The sequence below is a fragment of the Protopterus annectens genome, chromosome 2.part0 (genome assembly GCF_019279795.1).
Source record: "Protopterus annectens isolate FY-2018-M chromosome 2.part0, PAN1.0, whole genome shotgun sequence".
NCBI classification, from domain to species: domain Eukaryota; kingdom Metazoa; phylum Chordata; order Ceratodontiformes; family Protopteridae; genus Protopterus; species Protopterus annectens.
In genome coordinates, this window is record NC_056728.1 from 80,635,705 (window position 1) to 80,646,129 (window position 10,425).

At 34.1% G+C, this 10,425-nt stretch overlaps 1 pseudogene; it reads right to left on the reverse strand.

The window, feature by feature from the left end:
• Window positions 1-8,562: 8,562 nt before the first annotated feature.
• Window positions 8,563-9,896, reverse strand: LOC122792703 (annotated as a pseudogene).
• Window positions 9,897-10,425: the final 529 nt, after the last annotated feature.

Consider the following 10,425-nt stretch of genomic DNA (forward strand, 5'->3'; position numbering starts at 1 on the left):
ATAAATACCTTTATTTTGCATAAGCTGGTCAAATGTATCTGTTATGTCTGAATAAATCCATAGTCAAAACACCCTTCTGTTTTATGTTTGGCATAAACATATAGCAAATAACCTGTGAATGCTTGAGAAATCATTTGGGTGTTTTTTTATATATTGTTCTTCTTTGCAAAAAAAGTTGAAATAAATTTTATTTTATGAAGAAAAGAGAAACGTTTTAGCCAGATGTTTTTTAAAGTGTGTTTTGAGAGGAGCGTGATTAAAAAGAAAATATAAACAAATTCTTATTATATTACAATGTAATCAAAATGTATGCCAGCAAGTGACTCACAAACTTACTTAATAAAAATACTAAGCTATGTTTTCAGACATAACACCAGTCCTTTGTCAAGCATAACAAATCAAATGCAGCACCAAAACATTTTCATAAAAATACAATCACGACAAAATAAAATGAAAACTGGGGGGTAGGTTTGGCATAACTGCTAAGGTATTTGGCTCATAAGCACAAAATACAGGGTTTGATTCTGACTTTGCCTAGGCTTAAAGTCACCCATTAGGGCAATTAGTCTAGTATTCGCCTATGAAATTCATAAATTAATCTCTATCAAAAATTGAGTGATAATTATAAAAAATAGTAATAAAAAAATACACATCTTCAAAATTATTTCAGAATGTTGTAGTCTTCTTTTTTTTAAATAAGACTTTAGCAAAATGTTATCATTCAACTTCATTTTGTTACTACCTTTCAACCACAACTGCCAGTCCAGCTCTGTTAATAGTAAGTGATTTTTAAAGGTACTCCTCCCCCCATTTGATCTTACTATCTGCAGACAGCCTCAAATGTATTTTTTGTTTTATGATCAGTGCCTTTTAGGTACCAATATAATGTATTTTTCTGTTTCATCTTTCTAATGCCCATTATATTTTCCATTACTTTAACCCTAAAATGTACTTCTCTTTTGACAATGTAAAAGCAAACACACATGCATTTAGGCAAATAAACTAAATCGTCCACCTCACAAGTTGCAATACCATGAAAATAAAATCTACCTGACTTATAATGGATGCATAAAAAGATTCACTATGTAACCACATGCTATACAACCATTACATTTGCATATACCTTTTTTATTTTTCTGTATGTTATCATTCGAATAGCAACCTCCAGTTATTTTGCTCCCTATATAAAAGCAGTTGCTGTCAGCGATTGTTTTTCTCATCTCATTATCGGACAGTAATATAGTTTAAGTGAACTCACCCATCCTTGATGAAAAGAGGCAGCCTAGGTTCATTGCAGTGAAGCAGCATTATGAACCTGGTACTCTCCATGCTACATAAGTGGTGTGCATCTTAGTCGAGAGGTTGTGTATGTGTAAAAGCATGCATGCACCTCCTGAGAGTAATGCTTTCAGATCTTGCAAGACTTCTGCAAGATAAGAAGAGTTAAGACACATTCCCAGGCAGCAGTATGACACTGCACCAGCATCCTAAATCTCCTCTTCAACCTCACACATCATTCAGGGTGGGCCTAGGAGAGGCTAAGGCACGTCCAGTAGACCCAGCAAATGAAGAGGGGAACTGGAAAAGCTGATGACCAACCTAAGGGAGAAAAATATGTCCCAAATACTCTTTATTATATACTCTACTTATCTGCTATGGCGGCAAACTGCATGACAAAATGCAAAGAACCCGTTTTTCTACCCATTATTATTAGATGTAGCCTATTCATCTACTAATAAGATGTTATTTACAAACATTTGTTCCTGTCTAATTTTCATTTTAGATAATAATAGACTCATGGTACTCACTTCTACTTTTTCTCTCACTAGTTTGTCTTCAGACATTAACAACTCTTGGGATAATTTCACTTAATCATATATTTTTATTTGCTGTTTCATTGCTACTAATATTATTTTCTGTAGTATGATGTACAATCTGCAAAAACTGTCCTCTTGGAATATTTATTTTAGTAAAACATGGCTGTTTGCTTTTGAAATGTAACAAGTTACTCATTGCTATTGGTTTCTTATATATTTTACTCACCACTCCATTACTGTATAGATGTTTACTTTAGACGTCCTTAGTAAAACTATCCATATATTTGTTAATGTAAATATTTATTTTCAAATGAACATCATTTTTTAAGGTTTCCACTTTAGTATCAGCCTCCTGAGTATCACCCGCAGTTACAATTACGTTATCTATAAACCACCCTAAAAATATGACATTTCTAAAATTATGGCAATATAATATACAATCTTCTTTATATAACAGATAAGAAAATGTATTACTGGGTCACATGACTGCACCCATGGTACTGCCTCTCAATTGCAAATAATAATCATTCATGAACATATTATTCTTTAACAAATGATTCTGCCAAAAACAATAGCATCTCAACAAATGTGATGAATATGTGAAAAACTCCCATAAAATCCATCTTAAGCCATCCAGACCTTTCCTGGCAAATGCTGCTGTGTGAAGCAGAATTCATCCCTCACCCTCTTCAAAAGAAACATTGATCATTGGATCGGAAATTGCAAATTTGCCCTCAGTCTGGCCCCTTGTCCCTGATGGACAAAGGTCTACAGCAAGCAAATTAATCCCCAACTAGCATATCCCCCTACACACACATAACCCTCAGTTACCTCTTTACTAACATACTCTACCATATAGGTGTCCAAGAAACTCGGGTAAAACTGGGTTAGGTTGCATGGTTAGACTTGTAAAGACTGTGCTGGTCATTAGCCTAGTATAAACCTACAAACCTATATAACACATTTATATCAACAGTGATGAAAAAGCTGGAATAAAATACCACAAACACTTTGAAACACAAATAGAAAGCAACTCAGATGTCAGGAAACAAATCCAATTTATTCAACTAAGCTCTTTCATCTTAGGCAATGATAAGACTTCTTCAGATAACAAAGTACCAACAACAATAGTAAAAATAGGTAAAACATACAATCACCTGACCAAATCAATTAGTCACTTGAAGAAATACATGTTAACCTACAAAATGTAACTAATAAAACCAAAATCTAACAATATACATATAAACATTTTTTTAAAAAACAGCATTATCTTCATAGTGCTTTTACCTTCAAAATGTATCCAATGGATGCCAGCTCATTTAATCCTGGCCTATTAGTTAAATGTTGTAGGTTAACATGTGTATTCCTTTAAGTGACTAATTGATTTGGTCAGGTGATTGTATGTTTTACCTATTTGTACTATTGTTGCTGGTACTTTGTTATCTGAAGGAGTCTTGTTGCCTAAGACGAAAGCTCTTAGTTGAATAAATTGGATTTGTGTCCTGACGTCTGGGTTGCTTTCTATTTGTGATGAAAAAAGTTATTATCACCTGTTTTTAACTGGCACAAATTTATTAAAGCATCACCTGAAACCAGTATAAATCCTGGTATCTACCTCATCAAGGTTTTAGGATGTGACTCACAAAATTCACAATAGGCTTTGTAATACAAACAATCCCAGAAATTTTGAGGTTCAGGGGAAGATTTATTTCATGAAAATAAGAATCTAATTCCACATATATGCCAGTCTTATAAAAGAGGTCTTCTAACAATAGTTTATATTTCTCATAAATGAATGATATATAACTCCGTCTACCTTTTTATATTTAGATTTATACAGTAGAGAGTCGATTATCTGAACTAATTGGGACCTAGGATAACTCAGATAATCAAACATACATTGAACCAGATAAAAACTTCTAAAATCTTGTTTTTTTCTGTACACAGGGCATACACTTTTCAACCATTCAGTGACTCTAGTGGCCAATAAAGAATATTTTTCATGCAAGAGCAGGCTACAAGTTCAAAAACATATACAACCAAATAGTTATAATGTTTATATATTCAGACTTTATGATTTTTCTTACCCGAAAACTTTGGAAGGCTATGTTCAGATAATTGACATTTCAGATAATCGACGTTCGGATAATCGACTCTCTACTGTAATTAAATAATACCAGCAAACCTCTCTTATACTGCTTCTTTAGGTATAACTACTGCTACACTACTATTCTTAGCTTTCTTTATTACCAATTATTCCTTAGATGTTGAAGCATTTAATGAATGATTTTCTCTTTGATTTAATTTATCAGTATTTTTAATTTTATAAAATCTTTATTTCTGAGTTAATGTTCACACAATATATGAAATAATTTCATTGTAGGATGTAGTGGAAGAAGAATTATAAATCTCTAATAATGCAAACAAACCATCATTCACATAGGGTGTGAAAAAAGATGAACCACATTTGTTCATGACAGATTTCTGTGGGCCATTACCCATTTCTTGGGTGTTTTTAATTATTTCAAAAGGTGCTTAAAATACTCACACAATCCAGAAAAAAACTTGTTCATCTGTAATGAGACTGAAAAGTTTGCTACCAGTTTATTGTTTAAGTGTACTGTTTTAACTAGGCTGATTGACTTCTGGTATCATCTACAACTTATCCCAGGTTACTTACTTGTTCTCTCATACTGTTGTGGCAAATGGTCTTTTACCTTGTGTATATTTTATTATCTTGCATGGGAGATGAGGAAGCAGATCTATGAGACTGTTTTGGAAGATTGTGGGAAATGAATCCTCATTTTCCCTGCCATGCAAAAGATTCCCAGTCACTTTATGTATACAACGAGGTATATAAACTCTAGCTGCCTTAGCTGAAATTGGCACTCAAAAGGCAGAATAATGACTGATATGACATCTGTATAACTTCTGTCTAACTAGTCTGCATTTTAGTGTGCATCTAGCTCAGAGAGATGGTGTAGAGGAATAGATGGATAAACACTGACAGCACAGGTGTGACAGCTGGCACTTGATAGATTTATTACCTTCAGGGTGTAAGTATTCCTCAGCAGTCAGATGGCATCACCACAACCCACAATCTGAAGATGAAAATCCAGTATTAAGGGCATAGGCAGGCATATGCCAAATATGCTACCATGTGCACTTTTTAGTTTGATTATTGCTAGAATCCCCACTGCTTCACTAGGGATGTCATTATTCAGTTGATACCCTTCCAGTAGATCCCTATGTCCATTTTTTAATTGTAGTATGAAATATAATATTTTGCAGGACAGAGCATACTATCAGCCAGTGCAAAAGACACATTTTTACTTTATTATCAAGATAATGTATAACTTTTGTAGAATTGCAATCATCTGCATTGTTTTATATAATTTTAAGGTGTTTGATACATAGTATAAGATTTTTCTGCAAAATTTAGAGGAATGTTAAAAATATTTTTTTCCTAAAATGTCATCACATATGTTATGTTTTCTGTTTTTTCTTTTCCATATTTTTTAGACATTAAACCCCAAATCAGGACTGTTCTGCAGAAAGAGGGACTGATGATAACCCTGTGTACAATTTCTAAAATCCTAGTTTTATCCCTATTAAATAATATTGCTCTTTGTATGGAGATACTAAAACAAATGATTTGGAGTAAGGCAGGAAGAAAGAAAGAAAGAAAGAAAGAAAGAAAGAAAGAAAGAAAGAAAGAAAGAAAGAAAGAAGATAGCTGAAGCATAGCTATTGCTAAAACTATTCTAAAGAACCCTGACCATGGAAAACCCAAACAAAAACTCAACCAGTCCACTTGCTGCAGTCTATAACAAGACTGCAACATTTGCCACAGCTAAACAATCCTTCTTATATTAGCTTACCAAACCTGCCCTGGATGTCAGACAAAAACAAAGTAGTTATTCACAAGCTACTGCATGACCAAATTGTTCTCTACAATGGTATAACCCATCAAAGCAACTCCATTCTCCAAACAGAATTATACTAACTGTAAACAAAACCAACAGAAAATGTCACGATAAAAGAACCAAGTTTATAATAAACAATGGAATACATTACCATGACCTGGAAAGCAACTGTGGAGGGACAGTATAATTCATAAATGTCTCACTCCCAGGTTTCAAAGTGCAGATTGGGTAAGGTTCTTAAAGTGGTTTATACTATGAATGTTGTGCCTTAATTAGCTCTCAAGCTTTGTATAGATATTCACTCTTCACATGTGTAAAGACATGCCAAAATAACTAAAACTAAATTATTGTATCAGTGAGATGGGCACATTAAATGATGCAGCATTGTTAAGTCAAAAACTTTATATGTTTAACAATGTCTATCAAAGTCTTCATAAATGCTGAAAGCAATCCAGTTGCAGTATTGTTATCAATTTGATTTATTGCTTTATGCAGTATTGTAACAGTCACAGCCTAACAGCTCAGGTTGTGGCTGAAAGGAGTTCTGGGACTAGTTCACTTTTCTGGTTTACAGATAAATAATTTCTGTTCAACACCCAAAATGGTGGTAAGAATGGATGAGTCATCACCTCAACCTCATTTCATCTTCCTAATTTGAAGATACCTCTTAGCAAAACTGTTTTTGTGGTGGAAATGGCAAAGAATACAGACTATAGAATGGGTGGAAGTCTCTTTAATCCTGGATGTCAGTGATCAAAAGAAGAAAATTTTCAAAACATCTATCATTAACCTCCAGTGTCCAAAGAGATAGTGAAAACTGAAGCTGACTTAGAAGTTAAAAACAAATACAAGTTGGTGAATAAAGCAAACCAGTTTATTAAAAATTTACATTATCAGCAAACACGTTTGTATCTAAAGTGAGACTTCATACTGAATAATGCATTGTAAAACACTTTCTTAAATACTGATCTTAAATCACATGACCCTGAGAAGTGTTTTCACCCATTCCTTTTTGAATAAGCAACAACATATTCATGGTTGTTTAACCCTGGTAGATAAGCATTTAATCTCACATGCCGTAAATATTCATACCAGCATAGTTCCTCTTCGGCATTGAATATTTTATCGAAACCATTAACCTCATCTAAAACTAAAAATTTAAAATCCACTTTACACTTACTAAATTTATAATGTTTACCAAATGCATTTCTTTTATCCCACATTTGTACTGCATACTTATGTTCATATATTCTCTTATATAATTCTCTTGCAGTGCAATCTACATAAAAGGACATACAAGATAAACAGACAACTAAATATACTAAACGTTTTGATTTACACTTATAGCTACCCTTAATTCTAATATTATAATTATTAATACATAATTAATTTATATCAATGTACAAATAATCACACAGGTTGCAATTAAAACATTTAAACATACCCGGTTTGTCACACTTAGTACTAGGCAAATTTAACTTGGCTTGAAACTAGTTCTTAAAATTATTGCCTCTCTTCTGTACAAACACCAGGTGATCACCTGTTACTTTGATTATCTCTAGGCAGCTTCTGAAAATTTTCCGATTATTTATAATGAAGTTTTTGATAGCTTTATCATCCACTCTATTGCTAATTTGCATAGAGATGCAGAAATCTGCTTGTTTGGACTTGTACTTGCCACATTCTCTGATTTCCTTATATTATACATTTCATTAAACTTATCTAACACAAAAGACTTAGGATAATCACTCATAATAAACTTACTACATAAATTGCCAGTGTCATGAAAAAAATCTTGATCCGTTTTAGTTAGTCTGTTAACTCTCATTAATTGTCCTTTAACAATATTATCTTTAGTTCTATTTGGATGCATACTACTATAATGTAAGTATGCATTATTGTGCACCTCCTTCTTATACATTTTAGTGATTAATTTGTCCCTATCCTTCAGGACTGTCACATCCAAAAATTGATACAGGCAGTCCCCGGGTTAAGGACGAGATCCATTTTTTAGTATGTCCTTAAGTCAAATGTGTATGTAAGTCGAAACATGTACATATGGTTCTTATTAAATGTCACTTAGTCAAATGTTTGCCTCAGTCTGGTATTTATTTTACTTTTTTGCATAGAAAACACTAGACACACTTCCAAATAAAATAATCTTAAACATAATACTGTATACCGTAGTAATAATAATAACAATACTGTAAATACAGTGTAATAACAGTGCAGTAACTTTGTTCATATGGTACAGTACAGTACAGTACTGTACATACTGTAGAAACATTAAAGAAACAGTTCTTAAAACAGTTCAAATGGAAAAAAAGAAAAATAGTAACAATTACTGTAAAGGTTAACACTCATTTGTGAATTAACATTATGACAACTTGATTAATTGTCTGATGCAGAAAATTATTGACTTGTTGTTGGAGAGAATGGGCCTAGTGGTGCAGAGTCAGGGTTTGATTCTGCTGCTGGACAGAGAGTGTTTACTGGTGGAGTCAGTTTCTTGAAGTAGGCATCAAGGGAGATTTGTACAGAGCTTTTCTTTTTCTCATCATAAATGGCCTTATAGCAGCTGAGGCCCTCAGTAGCTGTATGGTAAACTTGCGTGAACCGCTCTGTATTAGGATCTTGCTCCTCTAACTTTGCCATTCCTGCTTCAGTGAGACAAAAGGCTTCAGCTAACTCTTTTGTCAAAAAAGTTTTTGATTTTGGAGTTTCTAAGTCCCTATTTTCTTCCTCAAATGCTACCGCCTGCTGCTCCATTTCCATAAGGTCTTCACTGGTCAGTTCTTTGCCATGGGAGTCAAGTAACTCTATGCATTCATGTCAGTGATGTCTAACTGCAGTTGATTACCAATATCAACCACAGCTTGCCTGGCTTCCGCAATGTCATCATCTGTAGAAGCCTGTAAAGCAGGCGCAAATTGTGGGTACAATTTGTTCCACACTCCTTTCATATTTGACTGCTTTACTTCATCCCAAGAATTGGCAATATTTTTGATGGCATCATAGTTATTGTAATTCTTCAAGAACTCCCTTAAGGTCATCACATTATCTTGGGTAGCCCTGACTGCTTGTGAGAAGGTACTTGTAGATAATAGGCCTTAAATGAGGCTATTACTCCATGATCCATTGGCTGAAGTAGCAATGTGGTGTTGGAGGGTAAAAATAAAAACTTTACATTGGAGTGTAAGTCATCTAAACTGTTTGGATGTCAAGGTGCATTATCAAGCAGAAGGAGAATTTTGAAAGGAATGTTTTTAGCCAAGCAATACCTTTGAAAAGCAGGAATGAAATGGTTCAAGAACCAATCATCAAAGAGGGCAATTGTAACCCAAACCTTTGCATTTGTCTTCCAAATAACAGGAAGAGATGCCTTAATGACATGCTGCAGTGCCCTTGGATTTAGGAAGTGATACACAAGCAAGGGCTTTAACTTAAAATCACCAGAAACATTACCCCCAAACAATAATGCTAGCCTATCTTTTACTGCATTATGCCCTGCTGCATTTTTTTTCCTATTTTGAAATTTAGGTCCTTTCTGACATTTTCTTCCAAAATAAGCCAGTCTTGTCTACATTAAATATTTGCTCTAGCAAATAATCTCCGTCTTCAATAATTTTCTCCAACATTATAGGAAAATTCCTTGCAGCACTTACATTGGCACTCACTGCTTCACCTTGAAATTTAATGTTATGTAAATTATCCCTTTTAAAGCGATGGAAGCAGCCCCTACTCACAAAAAATGTTCATCACACCCAGCTTTTAAATCATTGAAAAGGCTTTGAGCCTTTTCTTGCATTAATTAAAGAGTAATGGAAATATTCCTCTGATTTTGGTCTTCAATCCAAATTAACAATAGCTTTTCCATTTCAAGAATTAAACCAATGCATTGCTTTGTAATAATCATAGATTTCATCAGGGCATGGCCTTTCACATGACTCTTTACTCTTGCTTTGTCTTTTAAAATTGTTCTGATTGTTGACTGGCTATAGCCTAATGCCATTCCAATGGCAGATGATGCTTCACCTCTCTCGCATCTCTTTATTATGTCCACTTTATTTTCCAAGGTGATTGCTTTCCTTTTCTTTGGCACATCACCAACACGTGCATTGGATTTAAGTTTTGAAGGTATGGGTTGTGACATCACCAACACAGAAGTTCACAAAAGTGTCTGGCTGCAATACAGTAGAGTACTAAAGTGGAGTTCCACAGGATACACATACAGTACTGTACTGGAGTCTACAGCAAAACACTGCTCAGGTGTGATTGGTCAATACTACCACTGTCTACATCTAATTAGCATATCAATTCAGCTGATTCAGGGCAGCATTTTCCAGACATTTATTTTGCTTTATACAAATAACAGTACATAAAAATGCAATATAGTACAGTATAATAGAATGTACCTCTTTTTAAGCCTCACTTCACATTTATGTACTACAGGCATTACCCACAAATGTTTTCTACTCTTTCCTGAACTTTCAGACCTCTGCCAGACCTCCTTCTGTCACCTAGACCCTAGTGAGCTACAATGTCATTTGTCCATTCTACTGTACAATATAGTAACTGCTTCAGTACTGTGTACTGTACAAGCCAGCAGTGTTGACCAATCAGATCACTAGCTCAGCAATCTCTTAACCAATCAGATCTCTTGTTCTCCAGAAAGGTTTAAG